Consider the following 20,466-nt stretch of genomic DNA (forward strand, 5'->3'; position numbering starts at 1 on the left):
ATAATTTCTACTAATGTCAGATACAATTCACCTGGAATTTTCCTCCATTCTTCCTGTAAAAGTTTGTTGAGTTCTCTCAGAGAAGATCGACGCTAATCATATTTCCTGTCCCAAAGCTCCAGTTCATCCCAAAGATGTCCAGTAGGGTTCAGGTCAGGACTTTGTACAGGCCAGCCCAACTGTGGAACATCTATATCCTCAAACCAACATAACACAGCTTTTGGTACAAGGCGAGTTGCCTTGTTGGAGGTATTGCTGACTATTCCCAGAGTACTGTCACATTGGTGGCAGCACATTATTGTGTAGAATGTCAAGGTACAATCCGTGTTCATGATTCTTCCCACTACAACCAATAGACCAAGACCATGCCACATAAACATCCCTAGACCATAACGGAACCTCAGCCATACTTAACCATTGGCACAAGACACTCAGAAAAAAAGGCCTCCCTGGGCATTCTCCACATCCAGGTATGTCCATCTGATTTGAAGATGTAGTAGCATGATTCATCATTCCATATAACTTTTTTCCATTGCTCAACTGTTCAATGCCGATGCTTCTTGCACCATTGTAGATGGATCAATCCATTGCACTTCATGATGGAAGATTTGTGTGCAGCGGCATAACCTGTATATCCAATAGCGTGCAGTTCCCATCACAAATTGACTGACACCTCCAAGGGTTTGTATGTACCTTATGTAGTGTGGTTTAGGACACATGACATGCTAAGAAAGCACAATCCATTCTATTGATAGGGGTATCCTAATACTTTTGGTAGGAAAGTGTAGTAATAAAGTAATTAAATAGGTCACAGAGTTACATAGTTGATATACTCATAGTTTTATCCAAAATGTTTAACTAACTGTTGCTTAGATTTCATTGCTCTTTTCTGAAAGATTTGTCAAGAAAGATGATTAAATAGAGTAGAAGTAGTAATTTATTTCTTCATATCCATGCATAACTACATTCAAATCCAGCATTTTGGAGGCAGGGTAGATGGAATTACCTTTATACAAGAAGATCTGATCCCATATTCCCTTTGGTCCTACAATTTAGGATATTACTTCTCACCCTGCTAGACTTAGCAGTCTGCCTACTCTCTGCTAGCTCTGTTACTATCTAGTTGACTTATTCTACCCCTCCACAGCATTACATAATCTGGCTGTACTTTATAAAAATAAATGAGACAAATAATCTTTGGAACTACTACACATCAGTTAATGTTCAGGTTATGCCAATTTTTTTCCTTTAAAAGCTAATTTAATGAAGTGTTTTTATTGGCCTAAGTTTCTCAGCTGTTGGCAAGCCCTTGCATTACTATTTACGGAACAACTTTAATAAGGAGAATGACGAGGCATTGTTAAGGAGTACCAGAAATATGGAGAAGATATACAGCATCTGGTCGGATGGTATTTTATTCATGCATGTGCAGTTTCTGCGGGGAAAACTCCCGATGGTGCGTGGTTGAATCTCCGGCTGAGCAAAGAATTAACTGAACAGCGGATGTGTGGGTTTCTGGAAGGCTTAAACAGTCTCTCACCACCAGCTTTTGGATAATTTTTCAACTTTCCTCTTTTATTTTTTATAGCTTTTTATGTTTTGTGGTTAAGTATTGATGCCTAAAGCTGGATTGCTACGTATTTCATCATTTCTACTGTTGGGAAATGTTAATCTCTAGTGGTAACCACAATACCACATGGGGCATCATGGGTGCTACCAACCTACTCTTCTTATGGGATTTGTATGTGCGCTTTTTGTTTAATAATACAGTGTTCATCCAGTCATGATCAACCTGGGGCTACAAGCAAAAGCTGTTTGATTCTGAATCATTATTTTAGAAAAATGTTTTCACCAATGGCAGATGTCATCTGTAGCATCAACATATCTAATGTTGGTTATACTTACTGTTATACAATTTTAGGTCCAGGCAGTCTTAATTTTTCAAAAAAGTAGAAAAAAAAAAATTAATCTCTAATATAATTTGGGTGGAAACTGGAAACGCTTTTCAGTTATGAATGGATATTAACTTTCAGTTCATTGGGAGTACCTGCTTAAATCTTAGTTAGACCATCTTCTCCCCCAAATTTTTTTTTTTTTATTAAGAATTTTGATTTTCCATATTATTTTCAATGCTTACAATTCACTCAATCATTTCTCTTGAAATCACAGAAATAAAACTTATCATTTTTGCACCTGTTAAGGTGATAATACAGTAAGACAGTAAACAGTGCAACAATGAACTGCGGGAGTGACTCTCGTGGCCCACCAGTCTTATCTTCCCAATCTATGTACGAGATTCATGGCTCCACTAAGTGAAGCCAAGTGGCTCTTCTAATAATTTCCGGGCTGTATCTTAGCGAAAACTGCCCGTCCATTTCTTATTAGTTCTGGTTGGCGTCACGAGGGAACACCCCCGTCCACAACATCCTTAATAGTGTTGTGTATACATCTTGGGTTATAATTTAACATTGCAGCAAGCTGCATCAGTCTAGTAGACAAATGTGTTGAACAAGTTGGGTCTATAAGGGGAGATTGGGTGGGGGGGGAGGTAGTGAAGAGCAAAGAGGGAGAAAGGTGGGAAGACGGGGGGGGGGGAAGGAGGGGATAGAAGGGAACTAGTCTGGTTACAGACTGTGTACAGGTGAGACACTATATGAAGCTCCTAATCACCTGGATGGCTCACTCACCTCTGCTCCGGCCACCTTCCAGCGGGTGGGCGCGGGTGTGTCTCCGTGTTCAACGCCCGGGGTCCTTCCAGTCCGTCCCTGCCGAGACTTCCTTTGCTAATAGGAATTATCATCTATATCTGCGTATTATGTTTTATTCCTTTCAGGAAAGCTTGTTGTAAGCTAGTGGTCCTTCCTAGCCTCTCTCCAGGGATGCCAGGTTAAGATAAAGTCTTCATTAGTCCCCCTATTCCAGCTTGTTAGCTCTTCCATACAACATATCATGTCTGCTTTTTCCCTCCACTGTGAAACCGTTGGGGATTTTTGTTGAAGCCAGTTAAGAGGGATCAGCGCTTTCGCTGCATCCAATAAGAATGCTATTAATTTGTTTTTGAACGGATGAAAGTTAGAGGAGGGCCTCCAGAGGAATATCATCTCTGGTGAAATTGTTATACCTGGTGAAAAGACCTTCAAGTCCTTTTCTACCTCTTTCCAGAAAGGAATGATTCCCGTGCACTCCCACCATATGTGGAGATATGAGCCCGTTGTGGCCCTACATCTCCAGCATTTATCATCAGGGGCTAATTTATAGTCGTGTAGCCATTGGGGGGTTTTATACCATCGGACTAAAAGCTTGTAATGGCTTTCCTGCATCAAAACACATGGAGAGAGGCCATATGCCAGTCTTAGGATTAACTTAGCATCAGCTGTGGAGAGGGTAATTTTAACTCCTTTTCCCAAGACGTTAGAAAGGTTGGTTTGGAAAATAGCGGTGGTGTTATGAAATTCTTTCTGATATTAGAGATTTTCCTAGCACTGGGTTTGTCTTCTATTAAGGCTTTTTTGAAGTCTGTTTTAGGTCTAACCGATTTGTATTTGGACAGGAATTCTTTTATTACTTTTTCTATATGTACCCGCTGCAGGAGCGAAAGTTTGGGGCTAGTGACCAGTATGGTCGCAATTTCTTCTGGTGTTTTATGCGCTTGGGTCTGCAGATCTTCCACTCTGCTGCCTTGTAACTGTTTCCAGATACTCTGGGAGCCTGGGTCTGGGGGGGATTTCAAGAAGCCTACACAAGCTTCGGGTGGGTATCAGTGGGGAAGGGGTAGGGGCCAGTGACTCTCTAGTTTTGTCCCAAATTTCACAGGGGCCTTTAAGGAGGGGATTGAATCCCTTAGCTCTATATACGCTCTTTTTTGGAAGCCACAGGTCATCCGTCAAAGATTCCCCATGTGACGCTTTCACCAGGTTGTATAGTATCGGGTCTCTTGACGGACGGGTCAGATCCATCCAGTATCCGATCTGAGTGGAATAGTAATAGTCCTGGACGCTCGGCAAGTCCATCCCCCCCTCCGATCTCCTCTTAGTCATGAGCTTAAATGCCAGTCTGGGCCTTTTTTGTCTCCACACAAAGTTCGAAAACATTGTTCGTAGAGATTTAAAGAACGTTAACGGGAGGTGTATTGGGATCATACGCAGCTTGTAAAGTATAACAGGCAGGACATAGGATTTTAGGATATTTTTCCTACCAAACCATGAAAGGAATGGAAGGTCATATTTTCGTAATAGTGTTTTTATTTGGGCGTTTAAAGGGTCAAAGTTTTTCGAGAAAAGATCTCCAGTTCTTTTCGTAAGTTTTATACCAAGATAGTCCACCACTGTCTCGGACCATACAAACGGGGAGTTAACCCTCAGCGGCCTGCATCTAGCTTCGGGGATCGTTATGTTTAGAATCGTTGATTTTTCGAAGTTGACTTTAAAGTTTGATAAAGATCCGAAGTCTCGTAAGATTGAGGCCAGTCTCGGAAGGCTCCTCTCTGGTTTAGTAATCACGAACATGACATCGTCCGCAAATGCTGCTGATGACAAGCAACCCGACTGGACACTAAGTCCTTCCATAATCGAGTCCTGTCTCACCCATTGTAACAATGGTTCTATCGTGAGGATAAATAATAACGGGGATAGGGGACAGCCTTGACGCGTCCCATTGCTAATTTCAAATGGTGGGGACAGCGACTCATTTATTTTTAGCCTCGCGTGTGGACTTGAATACAGTGTCAATATAGCAGTTAGACCATCTTCTGCACACATATACGATATGTCGTATATGCTGTAATGTCTCATATTTTACTGTACTGTACGTTGGCAGGCTGTTATCTCACGTGGTTCTTAATTCAGATTATCTGTTATTTGTCTGTAGCTTGTCCATTTGCCACTACAAATCCAACAACTTTCACTGAGCTCTAACATCGAAAGGCCATCTACCACCACAGACATTGAGGCAGATTTACTATTGAGAATTCCAGTTTTCTGGGCCAATTGCAGCAAAAACTGTCTAACATACACTACCGTTCAAAAGTTTGGGGTCACCCAAACAATTTTGTGTTTTCCATGAAAAGTCACACTTATTCACCACCATGCGTTGTGAAATGAATAGAAAATAGAGTCAAGACATTGACAAGGTTAGAAATAATGATTTGTATTTGAAATAACATTGTTTTTACATCAAACTTTGCTTTCGTCAAAGAATCCTCCTTTTGCAGCAATTACAGCATTGCACACCTTTGACATTCTAGCTGTTAATTTGTTTAGGTAAGCTTGTGAAATTGCACCCCACGCTTCTAGAAGCATCTCCCACAAGTTGGATTGGTTGGATGGGCACTTCTGGCGTACCATACGGTCAAGCTGCTCCCACAACAGCTCAATGGGGTTCAGATCTGGTGACTGCGCTGGCCACTCCATTACCGATAGAATACCAGCTGCCTGCTTCTGCTGTAAATAGTTCTTGCACAATTTGGAGGTGTGTTTAGGGTCATTGTCCTGTTGTAGGATGAAATTGGTTCCAATCAAGCGCTGTCCACTGGGTATGGCATGGCATTGCAAAATGGAGTGATAGCCTTCCTTATTCAGAATCCCTTTTACCCTGTACAAATCTCCCACCTTACCAGCACCAAAGCAACCCCAGACCATCATATTACCTCCACCATGCTTAACAGATGGCGTCAGGCATTCTTCCAGCATCTTTTCATTTGTTCTGCGTCTCACACACGTTCTTCTTTGTGATCCAAACACCTCAAACTTGGATTCATCCATCCACAACACTTTTTTCCAGTCTTCCTCTGTCCAATGTCTGTGTTCTTTTGCCCATCTTAATCTTTTTCTTTTATTGGCCAGTCTCAGATATGGCTTTTTCTTTGCCACTGTGCCCTGAAGCCCAAAATCCCGCAGCCGCCTCTTCACTGTAGATGTTGACACTGGTGTTTTGCGGGTACTATTTAATGAAGATGCCAGTTGGATACCTGTGAGGCGTCTGTTTCTCAAACTAGAGACTCTAATGTGCTTATCTTCTTGCTTAGTTGTGCAACGCGGCCTCCCACTTCTTTTTCTACTCTGGTTAGAGCCTGTTTGTGCTGTCCTCTGAAGGGAGTAGTACACACCGTTGTAGGAAATCTTCAATTTCTTAGCAATTTCTCGCATGGAATAGCCTTCATTTCTAAGAACAAGAATAGACTGTCGAGTTTCAGATGAAAGTTCTCTTTTTCTGGCCATTTTGAGCGTTTAATTGACCCCACAAATGTGATGCTCCAGAAACTCAATCTGCTCACAGGAAGGTCAGTTTTGTAGCTTCTGTAACGAGCTAGACTGTTTTCAGATGTGTGAACATGATTGCACAAGGGTTTTCTAATCATCAATTAGCCTTCTGAGCCAATGAGCAAACACATTGTACCATTAGAACACTGGAGTGATAGTTGCTGGAAATGGGCCTCTATTCACCTTTGTAGATTTTGCACAAAAAAACAGACATTTGCAGCTAGAATAGTCATTTACTACATTAGCAATGTATAGAGTGCATTTGTTTAAAGTTAGGACTAGTTTAAAGTTATCTTCATTGAAAAGTACAGTGCTTTTCCTTCAAAAATAAGGACATTTCAATGTGACCCCAAACTTTTGAACGGTAGTATACTTTTTACTACAGTTGAAGATGCATTTCAGACACTTTTAGACACTTTTTTTTACATATCCAGCTAAGGGGCATGTCTTTGTGGAAAAGAGGTGTGGTCTAAATTCACCAAATTGGACCAAAAAGGGTGCCAAATTTTGGTACACGTTTTGGAGTAGACTATACCAACTAATAGGCAGTATAAAGTTAGAATAGATAGTCTTAAAATCTGACAGAGTCAACATTCAGCAGAGTTAATGTGATAAATATGGCACATTTTAAGGCGGTCTAGTCTAAGCTTACATTGTCTATTAGAAAGTATCAGTAAATTTGCCCTCATTGTGTTCAGTCCCTGATTTTAGTCTTATGATCTCCCCTTTGAAAACTTTAACAATCTGCAACAAAACACAAATGCAACAGTTTTCCAGATGCCCACACCACAGCCTCATGGACAATCATCCCATGCTCAAAGTTTGGGAGATCAAGTAATTTACCTATTATGTCCAAAGGTGCCCAAATACATAACTGTACAGTCATTCAAATCTGTTGATTTTGGTAAGCTTATGTATATAGGGGGGTATCGACTTTTCCCTGACAGATGATGTTGGGGGGAAAGAAGGATCAAACATGTTGAAATGCCCTATTCTTTGTTCTTTCAAGAGATAAACCACTGTCGGAGGTATCTGGCAGAAATTTATTCCACTCCGCCCATTGAGAGCATAAGCTGACTTGGCCAAACCTAGCATGTCTATGTAATGGGGGAGGCAGGAGGAATGGATATTAGCCAACATCATCTATTGCAGGTCTCTGGTGACCTGTATACAGTACCAAGCAATTTAGTAGTTGCATATTTGCTTTCACATTTAACTTCCCATAATTCCCAGTGATCTGACATCAACCACGATTGCTCTACTACTAATAAATTGGCCACTAAGTTTATGCCACTCAAATGTTTTTATTGACTATATTTGATAAGTAAGCCCTATAGAACGGTTTGAAGCCTCAATTGTTTGTAATAAAACAAAGTTGTCTGATAGGGACTTCTGACTAATAATAATAATCTTTATTTGCATAGCGCCAACATATTCCGCAGCGCTTACATAGACAGGGGGAATACAGAAAGACAAAAGTACAAACATTACAGAACCACGGTTACATAGTAATCAGTTGATGGAAACAATAGGGGTGAGGGTCCTGCTCCAACAAGCTTACATACTACAAGTAATGGGGTGATACAGAAGCTAAAGGGGCTGGAGATGTGCACGGTATGGTGAGGTGGAGTATGAGGTGTGCTATACACAGACAATGGTCAGACGTTCAGCTGTGTGCCGACAAAATCAGTATGACTGCAGGGGTAGTTTATGGTGGCTAGCAGGGATTGCAGTCAATAGGTCAGGGAGCATGTTATCAGGCAGAGTACAGAGGGGTTTGTTTAGGGAATGCGGTATGCCTCCCTGAAGAGGTGCGTTTTTAGAGCACGCCTGAAGTTCTGCGAGTCCTGGATTGCCCGGATAGCCTTTGGTAGTGCGTTCCAGAGGACTGGTGCTGCTCTGGAGAAGTCTTGGAGGCGGCAATGAGAAGTTCAAATTAAAGGGGTGCTCAGTCTGGTTTAGTTAGCAGAGCGGACAGTCCGGGCTGGGTGATAGATTGAGATGAGGGAATCAAAGTAGGGTGGCGCTGCGATTGGAGGGCTTTGTGGATGAAGGTAGTGAGTATAAATTAAATTCTGTATTTAACGGGCAGCCAGTGCAGTGATCGGCACAGGGCAGAGGTGTCTGAGTAATGGCTGGACGGGAAGATGAGCCTGGCTGCTGCATTCAGGATGGATTGGAGGGGATAGAGCCTGGAACTAGGGAGGTCGATCAGCAGCGAGTTGCAATAATCGAGTTGGGAGGGGATATGGACAACAGTAAGCATTTTTAGCGTGTCCATGGTGAGAAAAGAGCAGATTCTTGCAATGTTCTTGAGGTGCAGCTGACATGTTCGGGCCAGAGATTTGATGTAGGGGGTAAAGGAGAGATCGGCATCAAATATGAACCCAAGGCAGCAGGTGTGCTGTCTGGGAGTTATGGTGGTGCCACACGCTGAGATGGAGATGTCGGTTAGTAGAGGGCGGAAACACCAGCAGGTCAGTTTTAGAGAGGTTTCTAGTAGATTTTTTGGAAAATAATTATAATTTAGATGGATAATTTCTTTTAGGGCTATGGCATTTCAACAATCTGTTTTTTGACTTCTTAGGGATATAGCAGTTACATAAAGATGCACGATGGGGGGCAAAGTAACCATCATATCTCTGGCATAAATGTGCCACGTAAATGTTGTGTTCCCAGAACATGTGTGCACTTATATGTCAGGTAGCTGCTTTTTTTTTACACTTTCTCCTGTTTTGAGCCTTTGGTTGTTTTTTTCTAACATTCTATATTGTTTTTATATTTTCCATTTATATATTATGGCAATTGTAAAGAACTTTCCTTTTATTAAAAATGAGAATTTATATATACAGAACACTAACTGGACATTTTTAATTACTGTAGTATTTTCTGAAATACTACCTGCACCAAGTGCCACACTAGAAAGGCAGCAGGAGATTAGGGAGGTAAACAAGTGGCTCAATAGTTGGTGTAGGAAGGAGTAGGAGGGTTCCTGGAGAAGGGGCCAACTTTACTGTTGGCTACACGTTCCACTGTAGGGATGGGTTGCATCTCAATGGGGAGGTCTGGGGAAGAGAATGGCTAGAAGGTTGAGGTAGTGTTTAAATTAGAGATTGGGGGGAAAGCAATCAGAGAGATAAAAGGGAAGATACATAGTGTAGATATTGATCTGGGACTAAGTAATAGAATGGGGCTGGAGCAGTTGGAGGGGTTAGTACAGTTAGAACTGGCAAAACAGTTAGTAGGGATACAATAATATATAGAATAACCAAAGCCTACTAAACTGTATGACTAATGCTAGAAGTTGGACCAATAAGGTTGACAAACTGGAAGCAATAATGTCTGAGGAAAACTATGACATAGTGGAAATAAAGGAGACCTGGTTGGATCAAAGCTGTGACGGGGCGGTGAACTTGTGAACAAGGTTACAGTCTGTTCAGAAGGGATCGTAAAAAACTGAAAGGGGAAGGAGTTTTTCTTTATGTGAAATCATGTTTAAAGCCCAAATTACAAGAAGATGTATGTGAGTAAGATGAATGTGTGGAGTCTCTATGTGTAGAAATACATGGAGGGGTAAACAATAAATCTGCATGCTATTTAATATACGAGTTATACCGCTGCTCAAAAAGCCATCCATCATTAAGCTAAATGCATTGGCCCGTCTACAGTGGTACAAGGAGCATCGTCATTGAACAGTTGAGCAATGGAAGAACATTCTTTGAAGTGATAAATCATGGTACACTATCTTAAAATCAGATTCACATACCTGGGTGTGGGTGATGCCTGGAGAATGCCTTTTGCTCAGTGTGTTGTGCCAACAGTTAAATATGGATTTTTTACGTGAAATGGTCTCAAGCCATTAGTTGAAGTGGCAAGAACCATAAACACTGAGGTGTACCTTGACATTCTCAACAATAATGTGTCAATACTCTGGAAATAGTCAGTAATACTTCCAACAAGACATAGCATCTCATTACAAATCCAACATTGGTTTGAAGATATGGATGTTCCACAATTGGACTGACCTGCATAGAGTCGCAACCTGAATCCTTCTTAACATATTTAGGATGAACAGGAACATTGGTTAAGAAATATGAACAGCATCCATCTTCTTTGAGAGAACGTGGCAGAGGTTTGCAGGATGAATGGAGGGAAATACCAGCTGAAGTGTATCCGGTGATAGTAGAAATTATGCAAAGGGGAATAACCAATGTCATTACGGCCAAAGGAGGCCCCACTAATTATTAGCATATGTAAATTAATACTACTTTCAATTCTTGCTCAGGTGTCCAATTACTATTGGTAGGATAGTGTATTATATTTGGGGAACGATATTGTCTGTATATGTATAGTTCAATATCACCTTATTTCCCTCCAGATGATCCCCTGCTGGTAAGGTATTGTCTATTCGGACTATACTCACAAGGTAACTTCTAAGACATTTGACCTTTTTTGCATTTAGACTATTCTATATATTTTACTAGTTGAGTTTAGCAATAGTTATTAAAAGCTCTACCCACAATAGATGAGCTGTTACCACTTTCCTTGTGGGTTGTATTTGTGCTGCACTGAGGATGTGTAATGGTAAACTGATATGTCATGCTAAGTATAGAGCAGAACACATTTGCTCCACGAGAAAAGAAATCTTAAGTAATCAATAGATTTCCTGGCTGGGTGGTGGGGTGCACCTCATTGAACAGAGAAGGAATGCGTGAGCACTATTTATGTACTGGCTTGGTCACATAATATTGATTGAATTAACGTAGCAATTGCATTTATTAACTGAACGGGCTGTCAGTTGATATTGTTGATAAGAGTGCACTGGCATAATCAGGCCCTAGTCCAATCAACATGCCAAGTAATATGTTAGATGTGCACGACTGATTGTATACTGGTTGTAAGCCTCATATTCACGGAATGCATCTGAAAATCTTAGCATTTTGTATTAGATTCCATGTCTGACCTTTGCAAGTAATATCAATAAAAATCATACAGTATAAACACAGAGGTATAACGAGAACTCAAATACAAAATCAGTAACAGGGTCCACCCTTGTCTTCCATGTGTAATAGGGTGAATCAAAAAGTAATGCCTCCACTGTCACCACAATTTTAGTAATGAACAGATCAAAGCAAATAGGATTATGGACTTGATATATATATATATACAAACTGTTCATGATAATCACTATTACATGCAATTCATTTACACTATTGTTGAACCCAATTATGAAATCCAGTTTGGAAAAATTGCTTCTGTGTTGATCTGCAAGTTTTGAACTTTTTGGGATGTGGAGAACCACTATGGTGCCCATCCTTGGACTGTACCTTACTCACTAAGTTATATATATATATATATATATATATATATATATATATATATATACCACCTCTCGTCCTCAGTGTCCACATTTTTGAAGTCCTGTTCCTCAGCTTCAAAAGCATCAAAGAGCTCTTGACAGGCCTCCATCTGTCTCCTCCGAATGTCCACTATCAACTGTTTAGGAGCCACTTAGAGCAGACCTTGTGATAGGATAGCATCTTCATAAACATTCTTTACCAGATTATGGATTCCCTTAGGTCCATACTCCTCTTTCGCCAGAAATTCAATGACGGCTCTTTGTCTTAGCCACAAAACTATGGTTCTCATCACTCAGTCTGAAAAAGAAAAGCATACATTAGTAGAGCAAGGACACCTATATAAAATCGATCAGAGGCTTGCAGTCACTTGAATAGATAAAAAGTTACAGACGTGAAAACATAACTTTTTGATTCACCCTCATATAAAACTGATGTTTTATTATGCGGCAGAGGACTCAGGTACCAGGACCTGGGTGCAACTGCTATCTATGAACCCCCTGTAGCTATCTGCACTAACCAACTATTTTTGAATACTTCGCTTCCTTGAACTTCAGTTCCCCTTTTGTTCAGGGATATTGAAAATTAAGCAGTAGCTGTATAGACATGCATGCTCAAACAGATTGGTCATTGAGTTCACGGTTAAAGCTATAAGGGATGCAGAGGTGGGAGTCATACTTTAGCCCTGATGCCTGAGGGGGACCAAAGGTTTCTTTGTCACATAAGAAGACATCAATAGAAATGGCATACGGTGGGTGAGGACCCTGTTACAGACTTTGGATAGGATCTAAGAAGCATCATGTTATCTCTTTACTCGACATGGTGAGGGCAGCTAATGGATTAAAGGGGTCTTTCAAGACTAAAAAAAAGAATAGGCAAGAATATATACTCACCGATTCAGTCACCTCACATACTGTTCATGGCAGTATCACCGCTGAAGCCAGTGATTGGTTACACTGGCTACGAAAACAATGAAAAGTTTGTGACCACTACAACAGTTTCCAGGGGTGCTAGACGGGGGCCATTGAATGCGTGATTAATGTATGTTTTTTTTTATTTTAACACATCATCTATCCATAATTTTTTTCTTTTAGTCCCCCAAAAACCCTGTAGGGTGCTTTCACATGGGATGCAGTTGGCCCGTGCGGACATTTCTTTGCCACAATGTTACCCCTATGGGGCTTTACGTAATTCCACATCTGTTAAAATCTGTGCATCTTTACTTTAAATCCAAGATTAATTACCGCAGCGGCAACGCTGTCTGCTGAGGAATTAAGGCAGTTTTGTGGAATAGGTGCTGTAGATCTCTAACACATAGCAGATGTAATTCTGCAATTAAAGTCTGTGCAATTAAATGCGAGAAATTCTGCAAAACCTTCTGCAGAATGCATACTGCAGTTAAAAATGCAACAAAATCCGCACCATTGAACAAAACCCGCAACTGTGCTGCGTCCTGTGGACTAATTCCAACCTCTGTGAAAGCACCCTTAAGCTATGTCACTATTCCTGTGAATTAACCCTCTTCCGAAACTAATTTAACCCATTAAGAAAAGGAAATTAAGACATTTTTTTCCCCGGTTTGTCTATTTTATACTGTATATACAGAAGACATACAGAATCTAAGCCTTGAATCAATTTTTTATGTGTTTCAATCATTTGTGGTAAAGACTAGATACAACTCTTGACGAAGGCAACAGCAGCTAAAAAATAGAATTCTCTAGATGTAAACAGGTGAGATGGGGAATCGTTGAGAATCGTCCTGGATAGTGCTGAAATTCACTAAATGCAGTAACCTAGCTCAGAACACTATACATGGCAGTGCCACCGGATACCCAGGAGCAAAGCTAATAGACACATATCAATACGTAGTGCAGATTTTTGCTATTTGTAACACATTACAAGTGTTTATGACTGGCTATTTGTTAAGCTATCAAACTGTCATCTCCGGCAGTGAATGCTATAAATTGATAGAAATTATCCATATTTGTAAACAGCACTAAATCGAGATGAAGGTAATAGATTTATCACTCGACGAGACAAAAATCCAATAAATTTACAATAAAAGTTCATTAGCAAATGGAATCCCGTCAGCTTAGATTAATGGATCTGATTATTGTGTTTAAGTCAAACTAAATTACTGTCTTTGTATCTATTACCACATTAATAAAAGTGTCCACATTCTGTCTTTTAAGTCTCTCCATGTAGGTGTAAAAATCACAGTAATTTTGATAAGTGAAAACAATTTCTTCTATTGTTGGAGCAGATACAAAAAAATGACACATTGCATCTAAAAAATGTTTATTAATATTTACTGAGGAGGATCCATATTGTCAGAAGTGTGGTACAAAAAGCAAATGCGCCGAAACTTCAAAAACTTTTATGTAGCTAGAATCTGGCTCATTGTTTGTTACGAAAATGGTAACAATATAACCAGTGCTGTAGTGTTCAATACCCAAATGGGTAGGCAATAGAGATAAGCGAGCATACTCGCTAAGGCAAATGACTCGAGCGAGTAGTGCCTATTGCAAGTACCTGCACGCTCGTCTCAAAAGATTCGGGTGCCGGCAGGGGGCAGGGAGCGGCGGGGGAGAGTGGGGAGGAACGCGTGGGAGATCTCTCTCTCCCCCTGCTCCCCCCTGCTCACTCCCGCAACTCACCACTCACCCCCGCCGGCACCCGAATCTTTTGAGACGAGCGGGCAGGTACTCACAAAAGGCACCACTCGCTCGAGTAATTTGCCTTAGCGAGTACGCTCGCTCATTCCTAGTAGGCAACCTTTCATTTTTCAGCATTTCTTTATATTATCATACAGGTGTTACGATAGGTGCTATTGCAGTTCCACTCCTTTTACTTCATTAGAACTAAGCTTTTATATGGGACCTTTCACATGGGACGGAATTAAGTCCGCACGGACAATGCTACATCACAATGTTATCCCTATGGGGCTTGAATTCTGCACCTGTTAAAATCTGCATGTCTTTACTTAAAAACTGCACGATTAAATTCTGCAGTGGAAAAGCTTTCTGCGGCAGAATTTAGGACTTTTTGTGGAATTATTGTTCTGGACTTCTAACATATGGGATATGTAAATCCACAAGTAAAGCCTGCAGAAAACGTAATAAATTCAGCATTGCGCAGTCAAAAACACAACAAAATCCACACTAATTGACAAAATCTGCATCTTCACTGTGCCCTGCGGACAATTCCCTTCTCTATGAAAGGTTCCTTCCAGACACAACCCATAGATAGGTGTGGTGCTGTTTTTGCAAACAAGTGGCCATGTTTGTCTAAGCGTATGTTTACACTTGGGTTACGGGATTCTGTTTTCTTGCTCCGTTATCGGGAGTAAAGAGAAATCCCCAGGCCAAAAGTAATCCATTTAAAATACTTTAACCCTTTCCAATCCAATTTGTATCCTGGTTTTCCTAGGGGGCTTACTCTTTTTCTGCCGTTATACAATAGCGCTATATGCTGGCTAAAGCCAGTACTGCATGAGGTGACACGTTGGATAGGCTCCGACAGCAGAGAGGCTGGCAATATACAGTAAGAGAGCCCGACGGATGTCTTCAAACATCGGAGCTGTACAGCCTTAAATCATAATGTCTTCAGAGATCAGACAGTGTATTGGAAAGGGTTAATAGCATTGAACAGTGCGGAATGGACCTCATTGACTATAATAGGGTCTATTCGGTTTCTGTTGAGCCATCCAGGATGCAGGACTTATTTTGTTTCAGCATTTCATGCTGGATCTGGGACAGAGCCCCTGAATGGAGGCTCTAAATGCAGATGTGAACATAGCCTCATCCTGTACATCCCTTTTAATTATGACTTTGCGATATTCAGAATAAAAATTGAAAGATATACATAGGAACTTCCTTCAGATGTGGCTCAGCAGAAAATGTCCATGTGAAAATCCACCTGCAGTGCAGATTTGTACATCCACAGCATTTCAGTTTCTATAGCAAGTATGTTGTAGACTTTCCCCTTTGAGTTTAGTAGGGATAGGGAAGTCAAAGTGTGCAAAAAAAATTGTTGTTGATTTTGCTGCGGATTATCCATCGATTAGCAGCAAAATCCACATATGCAGGTTTAAAATATACACATGCAATGCACAGAGATTGATGTCAATGGGTTTGTTCACATGAGAGTGTTTAGTGTGCGCGCAAAGACATAGAACCTGCTCCATTCTCCTGCGAATTTGCGCACCAAGGGCCCCATAGAAGTTAAGGAGAGGTGCGCAAATCTGCCCTCAATATGCTGCACAATTCCCAGGAAAAATAGGCTAAATACCCTTTGAAATCATGGAAGGGGTGTGTTGTGCGTGCATGTGAACTGGCTCTGCATGCGCAAAAAGTACAGTACTATGCACCAATACATGCGCAAATCTACCTCATCAAACCTCGTTCACCGTGTAAATACGTTGTTCTGAAGCGAGCATATTTGCACATACAGACATCTGAAACCGCCCCTACTGGATTTAAAGGGGATAGGGTTTGTTCACAGCAGCGACAGTATTATTTTGTCCCATTAAATTCTGAAAAATGCTGGACTACTCGCCGGAAATCAAACAGACCAATTTATAGTCATAGTCATTATAGTCTTATGATGGAACCATTCGGCCAGGGGTGCTGTTTTCCTGTTCCTCAAACAGAGCAGCGAAATGGAACTACCTAATGCTGATGTGAACAAGCCCACAGCCTGCAAGAAGACGTCTGAAGGCAGCTTAGAGTGGGGGAAAAACATTAAAGAGTACCTGCACTTTCACGGGTCATATAGACATGTCACAAGTAGTGACCAGTGGGGGTTCCACTACTGAGACCCTTGCTGATCACTAGAATGATGGTACTGCAGCACTGTTGCGATATGTTCACTTGGTTTCAGCTGCTTCCGACATCTCCGTAAGGCAGTCTTCAGCTGCCGGAAGCAGCCAAAGACAAGCAAACATAGTCATAGGGGCACAACCCCCTCATTCTAGCAATCAGTTGGGGTCTCAGCAGTGGAAATTCCACTGATCAAAACTTTTGACATGTCTCTATGAAAGTTTTCTGAAAGTCCATCTACTCTTTAAAAAAAGTCTTACCTACCAGCACTTTACCCCATCCACCATCGCTCCCGTTTTGTGCTTACTGGTCCCCCGCTTCTCTCTACTTCCTGCTACAGAAGCGATGATGTCACTGACACAGGGACACGTGACCACCAGCTAATCACTGGCTGAAGTGAGCAGGGCACAATCAGAAAGGGGGCTGCAGGTAATCGGGTGTCATAGGACTCTTCTATGTTTTGCCACCACTCTGAGCGGCTTTTGCCTGGATAACCCCTTAAAGAGACACAATTTGCAATTTACATTCTCCTCACTTTCCCTGCTCAGTTTTTGGATTCTTTTCATAATAGTACAAACTGCCAATGACTCTGCCGGGTGCGCGGAACAGTAACCATCAGGAGTTTTCCTTTTGATAACCTATAGGAAGCAATTAAATTCTAAACATTGACGCACTGTATTGGCTCGCTGTCCCAATCAGAATTTGGTGAGATCCGCTAGTGAACACAACGGCTCCATTTACGCTCACCCAGAGACATCATGCCTGGTGAAAGCAGCTCATTATTTTGAGCCTTAGCATGGCACTGCTTATAGAGAGAGAATGACATTCAATTAAAATGATATTAGCAGCACAGGAGTGATTTTGTTTAATTTACTCCCACGCAGATGTAAAAACATTAGCGACTTTTTTAATTGAACCTCATAATGTCTAACACCTACTCGAATGCAATGAAATTAAAGACTTTGGTGACTAAATACCGCTTAATTTACTCACACCCAGCCCTAATGACATTAAATATGCTTTAGGGTAGATATTATTTCCAATCAATTCCGTTCAGAAGAAATCTGATCTAAGAGGCAACATTATTAGGCCAGTAATAAAATCAGACAAGAAATATATACTGCGGGGCATATATTACCTGTCAATAATATTAAAATGTAATCTTATTCCTTCCCCTAATACAGACATATTAAAAAAAATAGCCGTCGAGAAAGTTTGTTTTTTTTTATGTTGGTTGCAACCGGTATCTGTCAGCTTTTCATGTAAATGTGATAATTATTTCTGCTGTGCTTTTTTCATATTTAATGTACATTTTATTCTGCTGTGCTTTGGGATTAGTGGTACGCACCTGATATAAAACAGAGTTTGGGTCAGTTATACTGACAATTTGTGATTAAATGTTCAATGCAATTTTCCAACTAACACTGCAGATATGATTACTCATATAGTGTTTAGTAGATATTTTAACCCCTTCCCTCCCCATGACGTAAGGGTACGCCATGGGAACTGGGTACTTCCTGCAAAATGACGTACCCTTACGTCATATGGATAGCGCGAGGTCATAGGAGATCTCGCGCTATCCCGCAGCAGGAGCCTGCTGTCACTAGTAGCCAGCCTCCCGCTGCGACAGCGGGGGGCATCGGAGATGTGCCCCCCCCACTGTTAACCCCTTCCCTGCCGCGATCTAAGTAGATTGCGGCAGGGAAAGGGTTCACAGAGGGAGCGCGCTCCCTCTGTGATTTCAGCTGGCTCTCGCAATATAATCGCGAGAGCCCGGCTGGTTGCTATGGCAACAGGATGCCAGATACTGGCGTAGCCCGGCTGGTTGCTATGGCAACAGGATGCCAGATACTGGCGTCCTGTATTGCCATTGCCTAAGATCACTATAATAAGCGATAAGGCATGGCAGGAGAGTAGTCCTGCCATGCCTTATCGTAGCAATCTGCAGTGCTGCAGTGTAAGTCCCTCAGAGGGACACAGATTGTGTAAAAAGAGGAGAAAAATAAAGTACAAAAAATAAAAATGTAAAAAAAAGCTTAAAAAAAACTTTTTTTTTATGCTTTCTCTCATATTAGCATAAAAAATAAAAAAATCCCACATATTTGGTATCGACGCGTTCGTAACGATCCGTACAATACATTGAACATGCTTTTTATCCTGCACAACAAAAAGCATTAAAAAAACGCTAAAAAACTGAGGCAAAATGCTAATCCAAAAAAACGCAATAAAAGTGATAAGAAAAACGTATGTACCCCAAAATGGTACCAATAAAAACTACCGCTTGTCTTGCAAAAAAAAAGCTCTCACAGAGCTCCGTCCATGAAAAAATTTAAAAGTTATAGGACTTTGAATGGGGTTAAAAGGGGTTTTATTGTGGAAAAGTGGAAAAACCTAAAAAAAATATAAGAAATTTGGTATCGTTGTAACCGTACCGACCCACAGAAAAAAATGTAGTGTATCATTTATGCTGCATAATTAACGCTTTAAAAAAAAAAATCTATGGCAGAATTTATGCATTTTCTCTCCCTACGATCATAAAAAAAATAATAAAAGTTTTACAATATAGTTTATGTACCCAAAAATGATACCAATAAAAACAACAGTTCGCCTCGCAAAAAACAAGCACTTATACGGTCGCATTGACAGAAAAATAAAAAAGTTATGGCTTTTGAAAAATGGAAATGAAAAAATACCAAAAATCGTTTGGTTAAGTAACATTTTTGCATCATAACTACCTAAATAATTCTACTATTTAGAAATACTTTGGAACAATGATACAATTACGTTTGCAATAGGTTGTTGCGGTGCGCCGGCCGCAATCAGAAAGTAGAGTCCAGGTGATATCATAATGTCAGCCCTAGCTCATGCGACTACGCCTTCAGCGCTGGGTGCCAATGACTGCCTTCTACCTGTCACTGCAGAAGGCCCCTAAGGTGTCATCTATCAGAAATATCTTAGTAGGGTTTAGTGTATAAGGGTCTGTTAAGAGGAGCCAAAAGAGAATGTCAGAGTCCGCTCCGGCAGCCTGTTTATGCAGGCAGATATATCGTTGGCTCGTTCAAACGAGAATCATTCAGTCATTCACATTCGCTGTATAAGTAAATGAAAAGGACTGAAGATGGGTATTTAAACCAACCAATTAGCAAATGAGCAAATGATGATTTTTAGGCCTGCATAGCATGAAAGACGAACTAAAAGCGAACAGTTTTTCGGTCGTCATTCCATTGTTGGCTGTGTTCATTATTCATTTACGCTCGTTGGAACAATTTTTTTGAATGATAATTGTTCTGTGTGAAACGACCTTAAGTTGTCCTTCTCAATCTTGCTACAATATCTCTTGTGGTGTATGGACTGATTGGCCGGCTGGGAGGTGTTTTCCCTAGCCAGACCCTCAGTCATAATGGAAGTGCATTAAATCTAGGTTTGCCTCTACCTGGGTGCTGGTTATTTGCTGCCTGAGATTTTTGGTGTGGCAGCGGTCCTCTGCAGCTGAGTACCAGTGGTGATACTTTTACTGTGGGGCTTACTCTAGCTCTGTTATATGTATAGATTGCTTTTCCATCTGCTCTATACTCTTCCCTACCCTCCATCTAGGGACAAACTAGGTGCCCTAGGTTCGTCATGTAGGGCTGTCCGTATCGGGGTGATTGCCCCACTTTTAGGCAGGGCCTGCCAAACCAAAATCAGTTAGGAACAGCATTCCCACTCCTGCATTTTTGTTATCGTTTTTGACCCCTTTTGTGTTCCCCGTGTTTTGGAGTTTAAATATATGTCTATATTTGTCCCTTGTGGACCAGAGTAACGTCTTCGCGAGACACTTCCAAGATGACCATTTCTACGCAAACATAAACGCAACAGAGGCAAACAACATCATATTGCTCTGTGTTGTCATTTGAGCTGGTTTTACAGTGTACAAAACTGGGGCCCCACAAAACAAGCAAAGTAGGGCCCCTTCTACTTGCCATTATTATATGCGATTTAAAGGAAAAGTTGAGATAACGTTTGCTGGCACTGCTTCAAAAACGATATAAA

This window comes from Eleutherodactylus coqui, chromosome 4, assembly GCF_035609145.1.
Source record: "Eleutherodactylus coqui strain aEleCoq1 chromosome 4, aEleCoq1.hap1, whole genome shotgun sequence".
NCBI lineage: Eukaryota > Metazoa > Chordata > Amphibia > Anura > Eleutherodactylidae > Eleutherodactylus > Eleutherodactylus coqui.